This window comes from Panthera leo, chromosome D1 (genome assembly GCF_018350215.1).
Source record: "Panthera leo isolate Ple1 chromosome D1, P.leo_Ple1_pat1.1, whole genome shotgun sequence".
Classification (NCBI taxonomy): domain Eukaryota; kingdom Metazoa; phylum Chordata; class Mammalia; order Carnivora; family Felidae; genus Panthera; species Panthera leo.
The window spans coordinates 86,941,160-86,966,365 of record NC_056688.1 but is presented as its reverse complement, the minus strand read 5'-3'; the positions used below and the strand labels follow the sequence as shown (position 1 = coordinate 86,966,365).

The following is a 25,206-nucleotide window of genomic DNA, read 5'->3' as shown; positions in this document are numbered from 1 at the left end:
GTACACTTAATATAGGAGAAATTCATGGTGAGTAAATTAAATCTCAATAAAGCTGTTAATTTAAAAAAAGGGGGGGCTAGGGCATCTGGGCGGCTCAGTCCATTTAGTGTCTGACTCATGATTTTAGCTCAGATCATGATCTCGTGGTTTGTGGGTTCGAGCCCCACATGAGGCTCCATGCTGATAGTGCAGAGCCTGCTTGAAATTCTCTCTCTGCCCCTTCCCTACTCATGCTTTCTCTCAAAATAAACTAAGAAAAACTTTTTTTAAAAAAGGGCTGGAAGAGTCAAATGGCTTAGATTCACTATCTCTAAGGGGACCTTGAGCAATGTATTTACAGCTTCTCCGAGCCTTCATTTGCTCATTAAAAAATTTTTTTTAAGTTTATTTATTTATTTTTGAGAGAGAGAGAGACAGAGGCAGAGGGGGAGACAGAGAGAATCCCAAGCAGGCTCTGCACCATCAGCGTGGGAGAGCCCAATGTGGGGCTTGAACCCACAAGCTGCGAGCTCATGAGTTGAAATCAAGAGTTGTATGCTTAACCGACCGAGCCACCCAGGCACCCCTCATTTGCTCATTTTTAAGACTACCTCAGAGCACAAGTAACTTCTATTCATTGCATCACCTTGGTTCATTCGGGGCCATTAGAAATATGTTCTGCAGAACATCAGAAGGCAGATGAAAGGAGTCTGAGTATTATTTTTGTTTTAATTTTAAGTTTATTTATTTATTTTGAGAGAGACAGACACAGTACAAGTGGGGGAGGGGCAGAAAGAGAGGAAGAGAGAGAATCCCAAGCAAGCTCCATGCTGTCAGTGCAGAGCCCAACACAGGGCTCAAACTCAAGAACCATGAGATCATGACCTGAGCTGAAACAGAGTCAGATGCTTAACCTACTGAGCCACCCAGGCGCCCCAGAAGTCTGAGCATTATTTGTTCATTCCCTCCATCACAACCATGGTTCCAGCCAAGCTGCATCCCTCTACAACTACAGCTAAGTCTGGACTCCAATAACTTGTTGCCCTGCCCCGGCCTAAAAGTGGCTTCACACTGCTGCAACTCATTCAAAATCTCATTATCCTTATTTTGGTTCCTTAACCCTGCCCCCCAACTATAAACTGGGCCTCATTAATATGAGGCCTCAGATGAATGAAAGGAACAAAATTATGTTTTAGGCAGGGCCCTTTAACTGATAATTGGTGTAAAGGAAGTGCAATTGGTACTTTGTACCAAGTTATTGTCAAATCAAGTATGATTTCTTGAAATAAGTAAATTTGTTTTCACTGTTATATACATCTTTAATGATCTTTACCAAAACAATCCTGCTTCATTTTATACAAACGATAATACTAAATAAAGTTGGCTAAAAGGTGTTTTTGTTTTCACTAAGAAGGTGAAAGGTATGGTATTTCCTGCCTAGGTGGAGTGGTAGAGCATATTCACTAATCAGTCTATCAGTTCCAAACATTATTCACACAGAGAGACAGATTTTGGCATTTGTAACAGATGCCCAAGAAAAACGATGCCAAAGTCAAGGCTATGAAGAGTTTCCGTCTGTTGTTCTGTCAGGAAATAAATGAAATGTGATGGTGATGTGGCATATGCTTGGCTATATTCATAACAAGAGGCACCAAGGCCTGGATTGGACACAATTCCAAAATTCCATTTCATCATCTTCCTTTTTTATCTCTGTCATCACCTGCATTACTGACCTTTCAACAAAGACAAAATTTTCAGATCCAACTTTTCCCACCTCCAGTATTTTTCTAGAGCACTTTTCTTTTAGAAGAAATACATCTGTACAGCTACATGCAAAAGAATGAAACTGGACCGCTTTCTTAGGCCGTACATAAAAATAAACTCAAAATAGATTAAATAACTAAATATTAAGATCTGAATCCATAAAACTGAAAGAAAACAAAGACAGTAAACTTTTCGACATCAGCCTCAGCAATATTTTTCTGGATCTGTCTCCTTAAACAAGAAAACAAAAGCAAAAAAAAGCAACTGGGACTATATCAAACCAATAAGCTTTTGCACAGCAAAGGAAACCATCAACAAAATGAAAAGGCAACCTACTGACTGGAAGAAGATATTTGCAAATGATATATCCAATCATTTGGATATATGGGGTTATATCATTTGGGGTTAATACCCAAAATGTATAAAGAACTCATACAACCTAACACCAAAAAAACAAACAATCCAATCAGAAAATGAACAGAGGATCTTAACATTTTCCCAAAGAAGACATATAAATGGACAACAGACACATGAAAAGATGCTCAACATCACTAATCATCAGGGAAATGCATACCAAAATCACAATGAGATTATCACCTCATACGAGTCAGAATGGCTAGAATTAAAGAGACAAGAAATAACTAATGGTGAGGATGTGGAGAAAGGGAACACTCATGTGCGACTGGTAGGAATGAAAACTGGTGCAGCCACATGGAGGAGGTTCTTCAAGAAATTTAAAATATCATACAATCTAGTATGACAATTACTAGTCTAGTCTAGTAATGACAATCTATGATAAGAAATGTCATACAATCTAGTAATTCTACTTCCAGGTATTTACCCAAAGAAAACTAAAACACTAATTAGAAAAGATATATGCACCCCTATGTTTGCTGCAGTATTATTTACAACAGCCAAGATATGGAAGTAACCTAAGTGTCCATCCACAGATGAATGGAAAAAGATGTGGTATTCAGCCATAAAAAAGAATATCTTCCCATTTGCAACAACATGGATACTAAGTGAAAGAAGTCAGACAGATACTATATTTTACTTATATGTGGCATCTAAAAACAAAACAAACACAAAACAGAAACAGGTTCATAAACACAGAGAATTGGTAGTTGCCAAAGGGGAAGGGGTGAAATAGGTGAGGAGGATTAAATAGGTACAAACTTCCAGTTATAAATAAATACGCCACAGTGATGACCAAAATAGCATACGGAATACACTACATAATACTACAATAACTTTGTATAGGGACAGATGTCCCTTACACTTAGCATGGTGAACATTTCGTAATGTACGTAATTGTCAAATCACTATGTTGTACACCTGAAACTCATATAATAATATAGGTCAACTATACTTAAATTAAATTTTTTTTAAATTTAAAAAAACCCAAATACATTTGTCAAAGCCAATTAATTTGTAATTCAAATTGTTGCAATGTATTAACTACCTGTAATTTCCAGACATTAACATACTCATTTAAGAAGTAGACAAAAATGGTCGTGTGGGTTTTCATGATTATCTTTCATTTCAGGCTCTAAAGAAATTATTAAAAATGAACTACTATATAGTTGATTATTTCTCACAACACATAACAGAGTTCAAATTTCCATAATTCAATTGTATAGGTGCTATGAAATGTTTTTTTTATTTTAGCTTCTTCATTGTATCTTGTGGCCCAGTTCCCTTACCAAATTAAACTTCTTCCTTTTATGAGAAACTAGTACAGCTGAATTTTTACTGTGTCACAATTTTGTTCACTATTATTCATGTGATCTAGGATTTCTGGCATTAGGTAAGTCAAGTCTGTCTAATATACATTCATCACGACAATTCACATTTATACACTAGATTTCTAGACATTTATACACCTTTGGTTTAATATAAGAACCTAGTAACGCTTTGGAGCAGAAAAAAAAGATTCCCAGGTGAGTCAAAATCCAAAGTTATTCACCTTGATACTCAGTATGCTGTTTTTTTGTTCTCTAGAAATTTTAATATAAATTAATCAGAAATCATCTATAAGCTCACTACTTCTGCTTTCTTAAGGAAATTTCCAGAAATTTATAACCCCACTGACCAAATAGACTGCCTTAAAATATCCTATATAGTGAAGTTATGTTAAAAAAAATTTTTAAACCTTTATCTTTCAGAGACACACTATGGTTGAAAGAGATACATACATGTCCTGAAATTTACTTTGAAAAAATACAAAACAAATACAAAGCAGGGAGAGAAAGTAGTCGGAGGTATATATGAAACAAAATTAACCATGTAGGGGGGCACCTGGGTGGCCCAGTCATTTAAGCCTTTGACTCTTGGTTTCGGCTCAGGTCACGATCTCTCAATTCGTAGCTTTGAGCCTTGTACCATGTCGAGCTCCACGATATTAACTTGGGATCCTCTCTCTCTCTCTCTCTCTCTCTCTCAAAATAAATAAATAGGGGCGCCTGGGTGGCTCAGTCAGTTGAGCATCGGACTTCGGCTCAGGTCATGAGCTCAGGTCATTGAGCATCGGACTTCGGCTCAGGTCTCAAGGCTTGTGAGTTCGAGTCCCGTCGGGCTCTGCGCTGACAGCTCAGAGCCTAGAGCCTGCTTTGGATTCTGTGTCCCTCTCGCTCTGCTCCTCCCCTGCTCATGCTCTGTCTCTCTCTCTCTAAGAATAAATAAGTCATTAAAAAAAAGTTTTTAATGAATAAACGTAAAAAAAAGATTAACCATGTATTAAAGTTTTTAAAGCTGGCTATGAATACGTAGGGTTTGTTGTACCATTCTCTCTATATGTGTTTGGTTGGAAATTTTCCTTAATAAAAATGTTATTGTCTGTAGTAGAAAAATAAACTTCCAAGTAGCTAATTTATGTTCTGGATTTCTGGTTCACAACAATGATTAATGCAAAGTAAGAAATTATAATGAACATTAAAGAAAAGGTATATACCCTATTTTTAAACAACAGGTAAAAACAATTTCTTAATTTACAAACCTACTATCTTAAAGTTTCTGATAAACATATCTGTTAAGTGTGAATAACATTCATACTCACCCAAAGTATACTTTATGAAGATGATGCTAAGCTGACCATAATAAGGTACACAATAGATCAAGATTAACTAGCTGATATACTAGACTAGCTCTTATTTAATTTTTTTAAGTTTATTTATTTATTTTGAAAGAGCACAAGCAGGGGAGGGGCAGAGAGATTTGCTTTTGTTTAAAAAGAAAGTAATACAAAGATATTAACCAATGAATGACTAAATGCACCATTCTATTTAAATCCTCTATCCTTCCAAATCATTCACACTTTTATTTTGACATTATTCCACTAGACCCTTAGTGGCTCTGGGCAAATCAACTTAGTCTAATGTCTGTTTAACTGAGGAGAGTACCAGCTGCTTTACCAGAGAAATACTCATTTTGCAGTCTGCTCAGTATGAGAAATGTTTGAAAATGTTAAGCCATCTAATTTAAGCAGATCCAAGCAAAAGTATTTTAGCTTATCCACATTTTTGTGTTTGTCATGCTTCACTGGGTCAGACAAATCTGGTCTCAAGTTATTTAAATAGGATCAGTGATCACACAGTAATGAGAATGAAGTCATATGAAAATTTCATTATTTTATGTTTAGCTACACCCCATAAATGCTGACAGGTTTACCAACATAGGCAAGCTATGTGGTCAGGATTGCTAAAGAATCTTAAACTTATGGATGTCAAATTTCAACTCTGAATATGAGATAACAAGTCAAAGCCGAATATATGCCAACATTAAATATATTCTTTAGTAAATCAATATTTATTGAAGTTATTATATGACAGATACATGGCAAAAAAAAAAAACAAACTGCTCAAGGTAGACGGTCAAGAAACCACCAAGTTAATGAAGATGGACCAACAAGAAGACCAGAGAAATATTTAACATCAAGGATTGATGAGTGCTATGTAGAAACTTCAAGTAAGGTACTAGGCTATACAGTGATGGGGGTGGGGGTACACCCTTCCATTGAGGGTACTAGAAAAGCAGGCCTCTAGCAATGTGATGTTTTGAGCTGAATAAATTGAAGGAGAAAGCCATGCAGATTATCAGAGGGAAGACTGGTCTTAGCCGAGAAACAGTCCAAAGACCCCATGGTAAGGGCATACCTACTACTGTTTAAGAAACAATGAAAAATATGTTTCATTCAAAGATAAAACAAGAGGGGAAGGGAGAATCTGAGGTCATGTTCTACAAAAAATGAAAGGTAAACAAGCCCGTGTCCTCCCATTTACCTCTTCATATTATGCAATATGTACACACATATTAGCATACAGCTAGCACACTGGTTAACAAATGCTTACTGTTGACCAAAATGAAAAGAGAATTGATTGCAACTGCAAAGGCCTCTGCTGGTCTGAGTGAAAATAAGGAAACTGATCAGAGCAGCCCTGTAACAAGAAGTCATCTAGCATGTTGCTAAAAATGAAAACAGCAGTCAGTAGCAGCAACCAAGGATAAACACATAACAAAGAAATGATTTTTTTTGTAAGCAAGCTTAGCAAAGGAGTAGGTAATTAAAAAAAAAAAAAAACAACCCACAGAAACATGTAGTCATATTTGAATTAGTGCACAAAAAAGAAAACAAAACCAAAACACCCTTTTTGATGTACTATTCTCAATGTAAAATATTTCTTCTCTTTTCAAAAGATTACCACGTTCAAGTCCTTGTTCAAATATCACTATTTCAATTAGCCTGCCCAGTCCAAACTATTTAATCCACACTGCCTCACAACCCACCTTCCATTCCTCCTTACCCCATGTTTTCTTGTTCTTGTATCACCTCCAAACATACTAGATAATTTAGTTATGTTTATTATTTATCATCTGTCTCACTCCACATACTCCAGTGTAAATTAAATTCCAGGTCAGGCATCCTGGTTTTGTTCACTGATATATCCCAAACTCCCCAGTATTTAATATATGAGAGGTGCTTGGTAAAATCTCTGAAATTCCCATACCTTATGGCAACCATTCAATCTGATATAAACTCACGTATCCAAGTTATCTTCAAGAACTTTTCGTGAAAGTATGTTGTGGAAAAATTATTCTAATTTTTAAAATAACTGAGAAAGCATAACCTTCCAGCATACATGTTAACTTCCAAGAGATTCAATATTCTTGTTAAAAGTCTCCCATCACTAATGGCTCTGACTTCTTTTCATTTGCCAATTTGACTTCGTCCTAAACCCCCACCCCTCTCAAAAGTTTTCCCCAAGGGATGAACACCCTGTGATTAACAGCACACTGAAGTCACACTTCATGGGTTTAAATCCTTTCTCTGCCACTGACCAGCAATGTGAATTTGAACAAGTTAACAGTTCTTTGCTTTAGTTCCCTTGTCTGTAAAATGGGCTAATAGGACCTATTGCACAGACTTGTGAAAATTTAATGAGGTAACAGAAATATCAGAACAGTGCCTAGCACAGGGTAGGTATTCAACAAATGCTACTTATCACCAACAGCTTACGTTCAGTTCTCAGCCATCTACTCTTCATTCTCAGAAATATTAATCTCTAAGATTCTACTGTTGTCTTCTACACAAATGTCTATTCAGACTCCTATATTAACTTTTCTGGTCTTGTTGGCTGAGGACAAATACTTTATTTTTAAGCAGAGACAATGCCAAGAAGCCAAGGATGATAAGATGACAAACAACATTAGCATCACATAGAAATGAAAATTATTGGGCTTCACCCCAGACCTACTGATTCAGAAATTCTAGGTCTAGGCCCAGCAACCTGTGTTTCAACAAGCCCTCTGGGTGATCTGAAGGACTCGTAAATTGGAAAACCACTGATCTAGGGTAAGATCATGTCAGGGAGGGGAATTATCAGACTTGTTTCTGTCATCAGACATTTGCACGAGCCCTTTCGTCAAATCTTGGGGAAATACTAATTCCTCGGGTAGGACATTTTCTTGTTTATTTGCTTGTCTGATCTCCCACCCCAAGAATATTAACTCCACAAGACTTTATATTTGTCTGTCTTAATTGTCCGTCTTAATTGCCTAGAACTCCCAATAAGCCTAGAAGAGGTGTATGGTGTATTCGCTGACCAAAATGAATGAACATCTCTACTTGTTTTTTATTGCACCATTCTTCTTCCAGTCACCAGAAAAAGGTCAGTACTTCCTTTTGCTTACCTTTTAACACATACCCTTTCAACAATCTCAGGCAATTTTATCTTGAATGTCTCTTATACCCATCTCTTCCTTTCTACACCCTCTGTGATGGTCAATTTTATGTGTCAGCTAGACTGGCCATAGAGAGCCCAAATTAAACATTATTTCTGGGTGTGTCTGTAAGACTGTTTTCTGGGTGAGGGGCACCTGGGTGGCTCAGTTGGTTGAGCGTCTGACTTCAGCTCAGGTCATGATCTCCTGGTTCGTGAGTTCAAGCCCACTGGCTCACTGCTGTCAGCCTGTCAGTGCGGAGCCTACTTCAGATCCTCTGTTCCCCTCTCTCTGCCCCTCCCCCACTGGGGCTCTCTCAAAAAATAAATATATAAAAAAAAAGTGTTTCTGGGTAAGATTAGCATTTGAATCCATGGAGTCAGTAGAGGAGATAGCCCCTTTCAATATAGGTGGGAATCATCCAAACCACTGAGAGCCTAAATACAACAAAAGGTAGAGGAAGGAGGAATTTGTATCTTTTTTCCTGCTTGAGCTGGGACATCTTGTCTCATTTCCTCCTGCCCTCGAACTGGGATTTATACCATGGGCTCCCCTGGTTCTCAGGCCTTACAACTGACTGAATTATACCATCAGTTCTCCTGGGTCTCCAGACTGCAAACAGCAGATCATGAGACTTCTCAGCCTCCATAATTGCATGAGCCAATTCCTCATGATAAATTTGCATTATATATATAAATCTCCATTTATATATACTTGTGTGTGTGTATTCGTTCTAGTGGTTCTCTTTCTCTGGAAAACATCTGACCAATAGATTTTGGTACCAAGACTGGTTACAGAGGAAGAGAATTTTAAGGATGAGTTTTCTGAAATGGTCCTAGGGTTTCCTCAATTGGCTCTCTAATCTGATTAAAGTTTCCAGTTGTAAAGAGCAATGATAGTCCATGGCATGAACTCTATTTTATAGAGATATGCAAAATATCTGCACTGGATATTCCTCATCATCCCCTTATAAGCATCAAGGAGCTAAATGACTCTGTATGTGATACTTTGAAACCTTTTTGGAAAACTAATGAATATGACATTGGCTGGTTGCTCCTAATGTCACTGGACAAAGTGGTGAAAAGAGAGGATGAGCTCAGTGATTCAAATTCCCAGCTCTAGTGCAGTAAATGACCTAAGAGCTTCTAGGTGTTCCTGAAGGAGATCCTTACCTCCTGTAGCCACTGGGCTGAAATGGCTGAAAGTCCATGTAGAACCTCATCCTGTGGTAGAATTACAACACGAGTTGAACTCTCAGCGTCACAGGGCGGCTACTGTTAAAGTAAGGGCACTGACTGGGAAAGAAGAATGAGATCCTGCAAGTTGGGATGGCAAGATGTGGGAAGATCTGATGGAGCTGGAGACACTGGGCCTCTAAATTCTTACCAGTCTTCTTTACTGGTGGAAGAGGTTTCCCCACCCGCAGTAGAAGCATCCTCTCCATCTGATGGGATTAATTCTGCACTGCCTGATGAATCTGTAATGGTTTCCCCTGAGGCACTTGCTATGTAAGACAATGCTGATTCTCCTCAGGACCCATCCCTACCACCTCTCTGTGTTTCTAGACCCATAACTAGACTGAAGTCCCAACTGGCCCCTAAAGGTGAGGCACAATGTGTCAGGTCCAGGATGAAGTATGTTACAGTCTAAAAGAAATACTTTGATTTCTAACTTATATAGACAAAAATCTGAGGACCATGTATGGGAATGGGCATGTGTGTGGATCTAACGGTAGAAGAAACATGGTTTGATCAGGCCAAATTTATTGACATGGGCTCACTAAGCAGAGATTCTGCATTTAATGCCACAGCTTAGGGAGCTGGAAAAGGCTCTAGCATTTTGGCTGGTTAGCTGAAGAATGGACTAAAAGGCAGCCAGCCACCAGGAGCAAACTGGAAATGCCCTCATGCCTTGGTTTAATGTAGAAGAAGTGATTCAAAGGCTTATGGAGATTAGAATGTTCCAGTAGGTTTGTCAAGACCTACTTCCCCACATTGGGAAGGTCCAGAAGACATACTTTTCACCAATACTGTGAGGACTAAATTTGTGAAGGGAATCCTGACATCTGTGGAGTGCTCTGTGACCACCCATCTCTGTGGGCCAAACCTCACTGTAGAAACTGTAGTCAATTAACCTAAATACAATGAGTATAATTAGACTCCAGGGTAGCAGGGGCCAAGAGTCAATCAACTACAAAAGGCAAGGTGGACATGGTTACTGTAATGGACAGCAGACTCAAAGCAGCAATCTGAATAGTCTGAATCACTTAGACCTTTGATGTTGATTATGGTGTTCCTTGAAAGTAAAACAGACAGGAAGCCAACCAAATTCTTAATCTACATAAGCACAAAATTTCTAGGTCAAGTGAACAAAAGCCTAATTCAAATAATAAAAAAGCCCTTAAGTCAATTCCCAGACTTGAACCAGACTGCAGACTCAGAAATTTTTTTTAAGTTTTTTAAAGTTTTATTTATTTTGAGAGACAAAACGTGTGCGTGAGTTGGGGAGGGGCAGAGAGAATACCAAGCAGGCTCAGCACTGCCAGCACAGGGCCCCACGTGGTGCTTGATCTCATAAACTGTGAGATCATGATCTGAACTGAAACCAAGAGTCAGATACTTTAACCAACTGAGCCACCCAGGGGCCCCAGACTCAGAAGTCTTTGAATAAAGAGGCCAAGTCCCCATGAGGGAGGACCGCAGTACATTACTGAAAATGTATACTGTTAATCTTTCTCTCAGCCTTCTCCAAAGGGACCTATGTATGTATTGCCTTTTACCAGGGTAACTTGTATACTGGAAAAAAGGAAATAATGTCAGACCTTTCAGGAACTACTGGATGTGGGCTATAACCTGACGCTAATTCCAGGAGACCCAAAACATCACTGTAGCCCAGTAGTCAAGAGTAGGGGCTTGGGGCGCCTGGAGGCTCAGTCGGTTAAGCATCCAACTTCAGCTCAGGCCATGATCTCACAGTTCGTGGGTTCGAGCCCCATGTCGGGCTCTGTGCAGACAGCTCAGAGCCTACAGCCTGCTCCTGATTCTGTGTCTGCCTCTCTCTGCACCTCCGCCACTCACACTGTCTCCCTCTCTCACAAAAAAATAAACGTGAAAAAAAAAAATTTTTTTTTTTAAAAGAGTAGGGCCTTATGGAGGTCAGGTTCAAGTTCATCTCACATGGGTCTAGTGGGTCCTTGAACTCATTCTATGGTTATTTTCCCAGGTTGAGAATGCATCATTGGAATGACATACTTAGCAGCTCACAGAATCCCCACACTGATTCCCTGACCTGTGGTGTGAGGGTTATTATGGAGGATAAGGCCTCGTGGACACCATTAGAATTGCTTCTACCTCAAAAAAAATTAAACCAAAAGCAATACTAAATCCTCAGAGGGGCTGCAGGGATTGGTGCTACCAAGGCAAAGATTTGAATGATGCAGGGGTGGTAATTTCCACCGTATCTCCATTCATATGTATTTGGCCTATACAGAAGGTTGACGGGTCTTGGAAAATGACAGCAGATTGCTATGTTTAACCAGGTGGCAAATCCAACTGTAGCTTCTGTACCAGATGTGGTTTCATTGCTCGAGCAAATTATTACACATTCCCTAGTGCCTGGTATGCAGCTATGGATCTGGCAAATTCCTTTTTCTCCATACCTGTCCATAAGCAGTTTGCTTTCAGCTGGCAATGCCAGCAATACACTTTTACTGTCTTACCTCAGGGCTATATTGATTCGGTAGCTCTAGGTCATAATTTACTCTGCACAGATCTTGATCACCTTGCATTGATAATATTATGGTGATTAGACAAACTGAACAAGATGTAGCAAATACTCTAGACTTACTGGTAGGACATTTATATATCACAGTGGGTGGAAAATACAAAATTCAGGGGTGTTCTACTTCAGTGAAATTCTAGTAGCCCAGTGGTATGGGATATGTTGAAATATCCTTACTGAGGTGATGGATAGGTTTTTTGTCTCTGGGCTTCATACAACTAAGAAGGATGCATGAGATGTACCTAGTGGGACTTGGAGGCAACATATTCCTTACTAGGGTCTGTGTTATTCTGGCCCATTTACTGGGTGACCCAAAAAACTGCTAGTTTTGAGTGACAAGAAAGGATGTGTAACAGGCCCAGGCCGCTGTGCAAGCTATTCTGCCACTTGGGCCATATAAGCCAACAGATCCATTGGTTCCTGAAGTGTCAGTAACAGATAGGGCTGCTATTTAGAGCTTTTGGCAGGCCCTTTTTGGTGAATTACAGCCATAGATCTTTAGGATTTGGAGCAAGGCCCTGCCATCATCTACAGATAACTACTCTCTTTTTTGAAAAACTGCTCTTGACCTGCTACTGGTCCTCAACAGAAACTGAACATTTAACCATGGGCCCCCAAGTTACCACGGGACCCAAGATACCTATCATAAACTGGGTGTTATCTGATCCACCAAGCCATAAAGATGGATATGCACAGCAATACTCTATCATCAAATGGACATAGTACATAACCTATCAGGCCCAAGCAGGCCCCGAAGGGAAAAGTTACATTAAAAAGTGGTGCAAGGGAGGGGCGCCTGGGTGGCTTAGTCGGTTGGGCGTTCAACTCCAGCTAGGGTCATGATCTTGTGGTTCGTGAGTTCGAGCCCTGCATGGGCCTCTGTGCTGACAGCTTGGAGCCTGGAGCCTGCTTTGGATTCTGTATCTCCCTCTCTCTCTGCCCCTCTTCCACTTGCACTCTCTCTTTCAAAAATAAACAAAAACAGGGGCGCCTGGGTGGCTCAGTCGGTTAAGTGGCCGACCTCAGCTCAGGTCATGATCTCGCGATCAGTGAGTTCGAGCCCCGCGCCAAGCTCTGTGCTGACAGCTCAGAGCCTGGAGCCTGTTTCAGATTCTGTGTCTCCCTCTCTCTGACCTTCCCCCGTTCATGCTCTGTCTCTCTCTCAAAAATAAATAAACATTAAAAAAAAATTAAAAAAAAAATAGTAAATTAAAAAAAAATAAACAAAAATAAACAAAAACATAAAAAAAAAAAAAAAAAAAGAAGTGGTCCAAGGGGGCACTTGGGTGGCTCAGTCAGTTAAGCATCCAACTTCAGCTCAGGTCATGATCTCACGGTCTGTGACTTCGAGCCCTGTGTCAGGCTCTGTGCTGACAGCTCAGAGCCTGGAGCCTGCTTCGGAGTCTGTCTCCCTCTCTCTCTCTCTGCCCCTCACGCACTTGTGCGCGTGCTCTCTCTCAAAAATAAATATTACCAAAAAAAAAAAAAAAAAAAAAAAAAAAACGTAGCCCAGGGGCACCTGGCTGGCTCAGTCAGCAGAGCATGTGACTCTTGATCTCAGGGTTGTAGGTTCAAGCCCCACCTTGGGTATAGAGATTACATAAAAATAAAACCTTAAAAAAAAAAAAAAAGAAAAAAAAAAAGAAGTGGCCGAAATCCCCATGGTCCCCATTCCTGTTACTCTGCCTTCTCTCTCCCAGCCTATACCCTTACAATCCATTGAAAGAGGAAGAAAAGACTTAGGCCTGGTTTACCTATCTGTAAGATATGTAAGCACTAGCTAAAGGAGACAGCTGCTGCACTACAGTCCCTTTCTGGGATATCACTGAAGAACAGTGGTAAAGGGAAATCTTCCTGGTAGGCAGAACATCAAGCAGAGTACCCGGATGTCCATTTTCCTTGAAAAGAGAAATGGCCAGAAGAGCAATTATATATTGATTCAGGTACTGCAGCCAATGGTTCAGCTGGATGGCCTGGGACTTGAAAGGAACATAACTGGAAAACTGCTGACAAAGAAAGTATATGGATACACACCTGAATGGGCAAAAAAATCAAAGATTTGTTTTCTGTGTGAATGTTTACCAAAAGGTGACCTTAACAGAGGAGGATTTTAATCATTAAGTGGATAGAATGACCTGGTCTGTGGATATCAGAGAACATTCTTCACCAGCCACTCTGGGCTAATGAACAAAATGCCATGGTGGCAGGGATGGATGTTATGCATGGGGTCAGCAACATGCACTTCCACATGTTAAGACTGACGTGGTTATGGCCACTGCTGAGTGCCCAATCTGCCAGCAACAGATAACAACACTGAGCCCTTGATATGGTACCATTCCGCAGGGTGATCAGCTACTGGTGACAGGTTGATTACACTGAACAGCTTCCATTATGGAAGGGGCAACACTTTGTTGTTTCTTGAATAGATACTTACTCTGGATGTGGATTTCTGCCACAACTATCATCTGTGGACTTATGGAACGCCAATGCCTGATCCACCATTATGGTATTCCAACACAGAATTCCTTCTGATGAAGGAATTCACTTCACAGCAAAAGGAGTGCAACAGTGGGCCCATTCTTATGGAATGCACTGGTTTTACCATGTATCCCATCATCCTGAAGCAGCTGGCTTGATGGAATGGTAGAATGGCCTCTTGAAGACTATTTAAGCACCAACTAGGACTGGGGCACCTTGAGGACTGGGGCAAGGTTCTCTAGAACTCTGTATATGTTCTGAATCATCATCCTGTTGCCTAGTATTGTTTTCATGGGCCTAGGAATCAAGGGAGAAATTAGAGTGTCACCACTCATTAACATCCTTAGTGAACCACTAAGTGAAACTCCCAGTTTCAGTGACTTTATGCTCTACTGGCCTGGAGGTCTAAGATCCAGCAGGAAAAATGCTTCATTAGGAGACTCAACAATGATTCTACTGGACTGGAAGTTAAGACTGCCACTCGGCCACTTTGGGCTTCTTCTCATGCCTCTGAATCAACAGACAAAAAAAGGAATTCCTACTCTACCAAGGGGAAATTGAAATTCTCTGCAATGCAAGCAATGATGAGTATGTGTGGAATACAGGAAGTCCCTTAAGGTGATGCTCAAGTATTACCATGCCCTGTAATTAAAGTCAACGGAAAACTAAAACAACTAAGTCCAAACAGGACCATAATGGTACAGGCCCTTTAGAAATGAAGGTTGGGTCACCCGACCAGGTAAAGAACCACAGGCAGCTGAGATACTTGCTGAAGGCAAACAGAATGGGTAGTGGAAGAGGTAGTTACAATACTAGCTATGAGTATATAACCAGCTAAAGAAACAGGACTATAATTGTCATGAGTATTTCCTCCTTATTTTGCTTATGTTTTTGTGTCCATGTATATTTGTTTTCTTTCCTCTTATTTCCTTATCATGTGACATAAGATGTACTGATTTTCTATCACAGTACTTAAGTATTATTAATTTTACATCACAGTATTTAAGTTATAGGATATCAAGGAGAAGAATAAACATCACTCAAGGACTTAATCTGCTCTCCTGGGGAAGGGACTGGCAGGTTTTCAGTTGTACACAGGATAGTTGTATCCTGCTAGAAAAAATTACGATCTTACTGTTATCTTTATTTGGAGATTAAGTACAGATTAAATAGATGCCTACAGGTGTAAAGATGACAAGGTCACCTTCACTGGCCACTGGGTACCCAGATTAAGCATGTTTCTGCCTCCTTTTCCCCAGAAATAAACTGCCCCCCGTTTCCTGCCTCACTGTGTGAGTTGGGACATCTCATTTTCTCCAGCCCTCACACTGGGATTTATGTCATGGGCTCCCCTCGTTCTCAAGCCTTAGGACTCAGACTGAATTACACAACAGGCCTTCTTTGTCTCCAGACTGCAAAGAATAGAGCATGGAGCTTTTCAGCCTCCATAATCGTGTGAGACTATTCCTCATAATAAATCATACATGGATAGATACCACAATTATCATATATACATACATATACTCCATCCACATCCATTACAAATCATATATTTCTCTGAGAACCTTGAATATTCTCTGAGAACCTCAGAGAATATTTCTCTGAGAATCAAGGTTCTCTGAGAACCTTGACTAATACAACCTCCCTCCTGTCTGGACTGATGAATTGCCTCTCATTTGGTATCTGTGTTATACCTATGCCAATTTTTAAAAAATTATTTTAGAGCGAGAGCAAGTGAGTTGGGGAGAGGGCAGAGGGAAAGAGAGAGAGAATCCCAAGTAGGCTCCATGCTCGGCACGGAGCCCAACACGGGGCTCCATCCCACAACCCTGGACCTGAGCTGATATCAAGAGTTGGATGTGCAACTGACTGAGTCAGCCAGGTGTCCCTACCTCTGCCAATTCTAATGCATTATGTACTTAACTGAGAAAATAATATTACAACACTTATTTGCTCATATCATCATCATCCTTCTCAAAAACCTTTCAAAGCTTCCTATTGAGATGTACAGACTATACTCCGTAGTCTGTCATCAAAGCTGTCCAAGTCTAGCACTAATACACTGTGGTAGAGTGTTACTCTGCTGACCTCCCCAATGAAACACACCTTTGTATAGTCTTTCTCCCATAACTCTACACTGGGCCCAGAACTGCTTTGACCGTAAGTGATGCTGTCAGTTTAAGGATCAGCCCTTAACTGGTCTGATTCCATTTCCTCCTTTTTAAAATTTTTTTTCTTTAATGTTTATGTTTATATTTGAGAGAGGTGGGGGGGAGAGAATGAGCAGGGAAGGGGCAGAGAGTGAGGGAGACACAGAATCTGAAGCAGGCTTCAGGCTTGATGCTATCAGCACAGAGCCTGATGCGGGGCTCAAACCTATGAGCAGTGAGATCATTACCTGAGCTGAAGTCAGACACTTAACTGACTGAGCCACCCAGGCACCCCCACTTCATGCTCATCCCTTATTCTATTCATGCAACATTAACAATAATTCAGGTCAGATGTATGTAATATACCTGACAAGGCTTCCATGATCCCCTTGAACTTTATTTAATTTTTCCTTCTAAGTCCCCAAAGCATTTTGGTAACACTTAAAAAGAAACAAATATTCTGCTTAGTACTACCGGGCTTCAATTCATTTGCTGAATGTTTAGCAGACACTTATAATGTGCCTGCCAGACATTGTCCTAAGTGCTGACAACAAAGCTAATATTCTAGGGGTGCCTGGGTGGCTCAGTCGGTTAAGCGTCCGACTTCAACTCAGGTCATGATCTCTGTTTCACATTCTCTGTCTCCCTCTCTCTCTGCCCCTTCCTAACTCGCGCTCTGTCTCTCTCTCAAAAATAAACATTAAAAAAATTTTTTTTAAAAAAGCTAATATTCTATATAGTTCAGAATGTGGATGCCATTCTAAACACTTTTCTGAGTTATTTCATTTAATTTTCAAGAACTCTGGAAAGTATGCTCATTTTGGGGTACCTGGGTGGTTCAGTTGGCTAAGCATCTGACTTCGGCTCAGATCATGATCTTGTAGTTTGTGGGTTTGAGCCTCGTGCCGGTGTCTGTGCTGACAGCTCAGAGCCTGGAGCCTGCCACATTCTGTGTCTCCCTCTTTCTCTGCCCCTCCCCTGCTCATGTTCGCTCACGCTCTCTCTCTCTCGCAAAAAGAAATAAACATAAAAAATTTTTTCAAAAATGCTCATTTTATACAAGGAACTCAGGCACAGAGAGATTAAGAAACTTATTTAAGATCATAGTGCAAGTGGAGTCAAAATAGAATCCCAAAAATTCTGACTTCAGAGTTTATGCTATCAACCACTACTCCAAGCTGCCTTCTACAGAGGTGAACAAGACAGACAAGATCTCTGTCCTCATGGAATATACATTCTATTAGTGGTAGTTAGTGGGATGAGGAAAGGTTAGTAACAATACACATAATTCTACAAAACTACTTCAGACAGTGATAATGCTATGAAGAAAACAAAACTCTATGATATGATGCAATGATGAGAGGTTACTTTAGATAGTGCAGAGAAGGCCTTTATGAGGCCTGGGTGAAGACCTGGGTGTCCAGAAGAAGCAACAAAGCGGAAGACCTGTGAAAAGAATACCAGATAAAGAGAATAGCCAGCGCAAAATTCCTAGGGCACAAATAATCTTAACATGTTTCAGGAACAGACATAAAGCCAGCATGGCTGAAGGATGGTAGGGGGAGTAGAATAATGAGGTTGGAGAATTAGCTGAGGCTCAGATCACACAGGGCCTTGTAGGCCATGATAAAGACGTTGGATTTTCCTCTGAGTAACAATGGAAGGTTTTAAGCAGGGTCACAACATTACCTGATATGTATTTTGCAATGTTAACTGGCTGTTGCATGTTTAATAAACTCTAGAAGGCTAAAGTGGAAACAAGGAAAGCAATAGGAGGGACTGCACAGTCCTGTGGGAAATTATGGATATGGAGATCAAACCAACAGGATTTACCGAGGGGATGAATATGGGCGGAAAGAAATGAATCACAGGTGGCTCCAGTCTTTTGGGCCAGCACTACTAAGCAAGTGATCTTATTTACTGAGGTTGGGAAGCTTAAAGGAGGACCAGGTTAGGGCTTAGGGTGATAACCATGTTTTGGATATAGTATGTTTGAAATACCTACTCAATACCCAAGTGGAGATGATGCGGAGGCCCCGTTGTAACTAGATATGAATATACAAATATAAATTTGAAAGTTAAATGATGTGTATGGCAACTTCACCCAGGGTAAGTGAGGAGAGAAGGAAAAAGTCTGGAACTCCAAGCCCCTGGGCACTTCAACATTTAGAAACCAAGCAGAGAGGCAGCAAGTGATATTATCCTGTTTCCTCTTTGGATCACAAGTTCTTTGAAAGGCAAAGCAGTGTCTTTTTCATTTTTTTTTTTTTTTTTTTTTGGTAGCCTATAGAACTTAGCTCAGTAACAGAAACTCAAAGATGCTCAATACATTTTAATGAATGCACAAATGAATGATTTCTCAAGTTTTCACTGAAGAAATATATAATACCTGGGATAAAGCAATAGTGTCTCGCGTACTTTGGGCACTCAAATATTTGTTTAATGAATGGAAAAAAAACTTGGACTAAGTTTTGCTACATACAGTTTAGTATTCATTGTTCCAGAGAGCATAGCAAGGAAATGTAGAAAACAAGCAGCAGCCCACATCCTCACTTCTAACCAATGATAATCACAAATGTCCTAAGCCCTTTGTCTTGGTTCCTACTACAGGGTCAAGGAGTAGAAGCTGCAGCAGGAAGGAAAGGGCTTCCAATTACCAAACTAACTCAAGAGTTCAGGCTTTTGTGTCATAAATATGTATTAAGCACCATCTATATGCCAGACACTAGAGTAAGTACTAGATATATAGCAGTACACAAAACTGTCCCTCAAAGAACTTCCATTCTAAAGAGGAAGGTATCTATTACATAAATAGCATATAAGTATATGATATTTCTAAGAATTATATTAAAGTACACTAAAATACAGTGTGAAAACATATATACCATTGCACAAAACAACATGGGACAGAGGTTGGAAGGCAGTGAGTCTCTGACATAAATACCTTAAGAAGTCAGGTAAAGAGGGAGGGAAAGAGTGAGTTGTCTAAGTGGAGGTAACAGCATGTATGAAAGTTTTAAGGTAGGAAGGAATTTAGAGTGGCCCAAGGAATTTAAAATGGACCAGTAAATGCAGGGCCATATACATTGTTTTTATAAATTTTAAAAACTTGATCCTAAGATGCAGGAGTAACCATGGAAAGGTTTTATAAAGCAAAGGGGCAACATAATCAAACTAGCAAATTTATGTTTAAAAAAAAAAATCAGTCTGAATTCTCTAAGAGTTAACTGAAGGAAGAAAAGGTTAAAGATTGTTTAGTTTGGAGGAGACTGCAGTTATTGTGAAAAATAATGGTGGCTTGGATCAGGGTGGAGCAGTAGAAGGGAAAGGAGTAGAAAGAAGTAGACAATTTCAAGATATATTTAAGAGATTAAAAAAAAAGCAGGAGGGATTGGTGACTAAGCACACACAACTCCCAGGTTGACCTGGGTAACTATATGGACAAAAGTGTGACTTCCTGAGACAGGCCTTATTAGAGAAGCAGAGGTGAAATAGGTGGGGAGAGCAGGAGTTCATCACTAAATGGTCCTTATACACCCAAGTAAAAGCTCAGAGAGGTAGCTGTTTATGTGATTAGGTGATCAGAACAGGTTTGTGCCTTAGACATATACATAGGCATCTCCAGAGATGGTATTTAAAGTCATAGGCATGGAGCACCTGGGTGGCTAAGTCAGTCAAGCACCTGACTCTTGGTTTTAGCTCAGGTCAAGATCTCACGGTTTGTGGGGTTGAGCCCCACATCGGGCTCTGCACTGACAGTGTGGGCCTGCTTTGGATTCTCTCTAACCCTCCCCAGCTCATTCTCTCTCTCTCTCAAAAATAAATAAATAAACTTAAAAAAACAGAAGTCATAGCATGGATGTAATTATCCTCAGGAGAAAGCACAAGAAATTGTATCAGTTCAAAGTCCTGAGCAAGCGACACGTAGAGATCAGAAGAGGAAGAATTAATGAAGAACAGGGAAAAGCAGTGGGTTAGAAAGGTAAGAGGAAAACCAGCAAAGTACAGTGCTATGAAAGTAAAAGAAAGCATGTTTCAGAGCGCCTGGGTGGCTCAGTCAGATGGGCGACTGACTGCGGCTCAGGTCATGATCTCACGGTCCATAGGTTCAAGATCCGCATTGCTTTGTACTGACAGCTCAGAGCCTGGAGCCTGCTTCAGATTCTGTGTCTCCTTCTCTCTCTCTGCCCCTTCCTTGCTCACACTCTGTCTCTCTCAAAAATAAACATTTAAAAGAATTTAAAAAAAAAAAAAAAAGCACATTTCCCTTGGGAAAAAAAGGTCAACAGTGACATGATACTAATGATGGTAGGTTTCTAGGCCAGCTATAAAAGCTCATTTAACTCATAATATAGGCAGATTACATTGTTAGACTATCTTACCATGAAGTAGTCCAATATAGTAATTAAACATGCAGGCTCCAGATCCACAATGCCCAGGTTTAAATCCCAGCTCCCCTATTTACTAGGTGGCTATAAATATATTACACTTAATTATACTTTGACTTTGTTATACTTAATGCCTCTATGCCTTAGTTTCCTCATTCATAAAAGGTAAAAATAATACCTACCTCAGAGGATTAAGATTAAGCATGTTTGTGTGTGTGTTTTGTGTATGCATGCACATATGCATCACTTAAAACAGTAACTAGCACAAATTAGCTCAGTAAATATATCTATTATTATTTACAACATGGTCTCTATGAGAAAATACTTTGTGAATAACAAAAGTTTGTTTGAAATAACCCTTCACTAATTTGGGATTGTCTCTACTCATAAATTGTGATCTTACAAGGTCTTTTCCCAAAAGCCTTGAGAGAAACTCTAGATTTAAAACTTACCCAAAAAGTCCTCAAGATAGCTGACCAGTTTTAGAGAAGTTAATTATTTTTCTGGTTTTTGGAGGGGTACTTATCCCTACTCATTACACATTCTATACGATCAGAAAGAACTTATGTATCAGGAAATTTTAAAAACTGGTGGCAAAAAAATAGACTGTTTCAAGTGACAAAATTACAAAAACAGATATAAACCTACTTTAAACAAAGCATTTTTATTTAGTCACTTTCTGGTACATATTCAAATACAAACATATCTATCATCACTATGATGGAAACAGCCTCTTGATGTTCTGTACATGATATAAATAACAGGTAGAGAAAAGGCAGCAGGTATGCAGCTTCCTGATGATCATCTTATTTCCAAAAGGTATACAAAGGTATCTAAGACAGCCCCACAAAAGTATTTCCAAATGCATGGTGATAGGCAAAGATACAGTCATTCAGTCCCTAAAACTAACGAAGAACACACCAAAAAAAATGGAGATTTATAGGACCAATTTTTATCCCTGAATTTCCCATTTATTTAGCAAGTATTTCAGATATATTCAGAAATATTCAGAAAACCCTCTATACGCCCTAAGATAAACGGTTGGAGTTTCCCATTAGCTCTTTATTTTTTAATTGTAAAACAAGAGAAATACCTCGTATCTGATGGAGCTGTTATACCAAAAAAGTATTATTTCAAAGTAATGAAAAATTGTTTACCACGTTCTTTCCCATCAACTGATGAAAATGTTCCATCTCAGGACCAAGCAAAGACACAAGTAGGATGTTAGATCCCATGTCAGTAACAACTAAATGTCATTACCATCTGTTCACTTCTGAATAGGTTACTGGAAACAAGGTGACAGACTAATTCTTTATGGATAAGTATCCATATATCATTACACTAGTACTCATTTGCACCTTCAAGAAGAAACTGCCGCAAAGGGGAACAAAAACATTCAACTGATATATGAATTATGAAAAAGCTTTTAAAAATGTTATAAAAATATGAATAGGCTTCTAAAAATGCAGAATAGCTAAAGACTTACAAGCCATATTTCAGATTCAGTATTTTCTATATAACTGAAATGAAAGAGGACATTGCACAATTTGAAGAATAAAATGAGGTACAATTAAGAAGTGTGCGTAGCCCTGTACAGATGGCCTGATCCTAACACAAGATGTTAACAAAGCAAGTTGGTGGGGGAGGGGGAAAACCTGCATGTTCTATGCTAAAATTTAGTTGACTCCACCCCCAAAATACATATTTTTAAAGGGGGGGGGCTTAGCATTTAAGAATCAATAACTTCCAAAAAACAGAAAATAAATTTCTTTTAGATTACGTGTCCCAAATGAATCTACTTACTGTTTTCAAATGTGTTTGGGAAGTCATTCTTTGTTACTGTGATAAATAACATTTGGAAAATATGACAAGTAGATTTTAGTTTCTTGCCTCAGAAGTATTCTGCTAAAAGAAATAACAGAAATAACTAGGTAGAAATTGTTCCATTTACCTAATACTTTTAATTTAAAACATAAAAAATGATACACAAATACCTATCATTACTGTTTACTGAAGAGAAAGTAATTTTAATTTGTAAATTATCGTACTCAATGCAAAAGCCACTTGAAAAACGAATAGTAAAATTAGCATCAAAAAAAAAATCAATGGGAAAAGTGCCAAACATTTTTCATAAAACTCCTTGAAATGTCTTAATTGTATATAATACAAAGTTATGACTATTTCTGAAAAGTTTCAATTATTTAGCTCCAAATTGGCACATCACATTATTATTTTTTAAATCCCAGCTCTTTTAAACAAAGGACCTAAAATTTTCTAAGAAAGCTTATTTCCCTTTTCTTGAACCAAATTTTTCTCATTCTCTCAGAATCATCCCGAGGTAGTATTTAAGACAAAAGACCAGCTACTCTTCACACATTATTTTCCAAATCACGAACGTGGAACTTTGATAAAAACAAAGAAGATAATCTAGAACAGTGTAATATATAAAGTAAAAAAAAGTTCACTTCTGTTGTGACAATAGTGAAGAAATCTGATGAGATCATAAAGCCACGAAGCTTCCTGTTGGTAGCTGAGGATGAAGTCATTAGCAACCCAGGATTCCCTGGTCCTTGTAATCAGAAGCTGCACCTACCAGATTCTGCATTGTTCGGCAGAGGTGGCTTTAAAACACCCCGCTCCCGAATCGTCCAAAGCAGACCACGCCTTCCAGTTATCATTCAAATGGACCATTTCAAAGTGTGGCACTACTACACATTTCCCGCGAGCTTAAATATCTAGTAAGAGTCAACATTTTAGATTCTCTTGGTCATGATGGAGCAAAGATGAACTCTTGAACCGAACCCCGCTCTACATAATGAACCGGGGTTTCAGAAGCCGAGATGGAGAAGCATGCTTCTGTTCTTCAACCTTTATGGCCTTCGCTGACCCCCCGCTCCAATTTCTTCCCAACTCCTAGTCTCCCCAAGATACAGAAGGCAAAAAAGCTCCCTTACTTCCTGCTGTTGTTAAAAGGGGAGGAAACCCAACAGTAACTTTGAACGCGTGGAAGAGAAATAGCTTAGTCTTGGCCACCACCGCAAACATATGTCACCCAGCCCCTTCGCAGCTTTCGCGCCCCTCCAGGCCCTCTCCCGGGCCCCCACGCCCCAGGGGTTCTCCCGCAATCCAGCCCTCCCGGGTCTCCCAATGTCAGAGACACAGCTCGACGCCTCTTCCTCTCGCGCTTCCCCCACCCTCACATTGCCGGGGTCCCCAACCACATTGTCCATTCCAATACAATGGAATGTCACTGCCCGGAACTCCTCAGAGCCCCCCTCGGCCCCCCGGAGCCAGTCCCGGGTCTCCCTGATCGCCGAGTTCAGGCACGAACCCAAACTTCACCATGTGAGAGAGCCCAAGACCCGCGAGGTGACGGAGACCCACGACTCCCGCCCAGCCCTCCCTTTTACTCCTAGTCCCCGAGCAGCCCCGGGCGCGAATCCTGCACTGGGCGCCCCCACCCACCCCAAGACCACCTCATAGGAGTCATCAGCAGCCTCTCCCGACGCGGGCATGGGCTAGGAGAAGAGTGGAAGGCTCTCCGCCCGGCCCGGACCCCTGGGCGGCGCTGCACAGGAGCGAAGGCCCCAAACGCATCCCCGGCCTTTCCTGGCCCACAACGACCCCGCCGCCCACCCTCCCTACCTGGCCTTGAGGCTGGGGCTGCTGCCGCTGCTGCAGCTGCTGCTGGCGGCGGCGGCCGCCGCGGCTCGGGGTTCGTAGGCCCAGGCGGGGGCGGGGGGTGGTGCGGCGGCGCTGGCGGTGGCGGGGGCGGCGGGGGGCGCGGGCGGCGGCGGCGGGTCCGCGAAGCCGGAGGTCGCGTAGTTCCTGTCCATCGTGGGGGTTGCGTAGGGAGGGCGGGCAGCAGTGGGGGCTCCTCTAGGGCCCAGTGTGAGGGGGGCGGGAGGGGAGGGAGGGGGCGGGGGGAGGAAGAGGAGGAGGAGGCGGCGGCGGAGGGAGCTGCCCCCTCACATGGCCCCGGCGGGAGGACGGGCGGAGGGCGCGCTGGCCGGTCTCTGCCAGGGGAACCCAGGCCGCGGCGCGCCGCGAGGCCCCAGCTGGGCGTCAGGGAAGCAGCGGCATCCGCGGCCGGGACTCACGGCGGCGGCGGTGGCCGCTTCGCCCCATGTTGGTGGATTTCCCAGGATGCACCTCCCGCCCCCCTCCGCCCCACGGCCTCGCCCCGCCTCCCCTCGGCGCCCCGCGCTCGCCGCTCGCGGGCCAGACGGGCGGCCCGCGAGGCCTCTGCCGCCACCGGCCGCCTCTCTCAGGCCAGCCGGGGCGGAGAAGGCTCGAGGCCTGTCGGCCCAGCCGGCTTCGGGGATCCGGAGGGCTGCCCGCCAGCCGTAGCCAACGGGCCGCGGACTTCCCGCCCTCGGCTGCTCCAAGGGGAGCTGTCCACGCTCGCCGCGTCCCGCGTGGGAAGGGGCCGCGCCTGCAGTTGTCCTAGC

At 41.3% G+C, this 25,206-nt stretch overlaps 1 protein-coding gene across 5 annotated transcripts in view; it reads right to left on the bottom strand.

The window, feature by feature from the left end:
* The window catches only part of QSER1 (glutamine and serine rich 1), an 80,575-nt gene extending 56,086 nt beyond the window's left edge, over nt 1–24,489 (bottom strand). For 3 of the 5 annotated variants that reach the window (XM_042904597.1, XM_042904600.1, XM_042904601.1), the window contains exons 1-2: nt 24,401–24,489; nt 22,559–22,657 (exon numbers count right to left, since the gene is read on the bottom strand). The gene's annotated coding sequence lies outside the window, so the exon portion shown is untranslated. Of the gene's footprint in view, nt 1–22,558; nt 22,661–23,709; nt 24,100–24,400 lie in introns of those variants that run through there. The other 2 variants (XM_042904598.1, XM_042904599.1) reach the window with 2 other exon arrangements.
* Nucleotides 24,490–25,206: the final 717 nt, after the last annotated feature.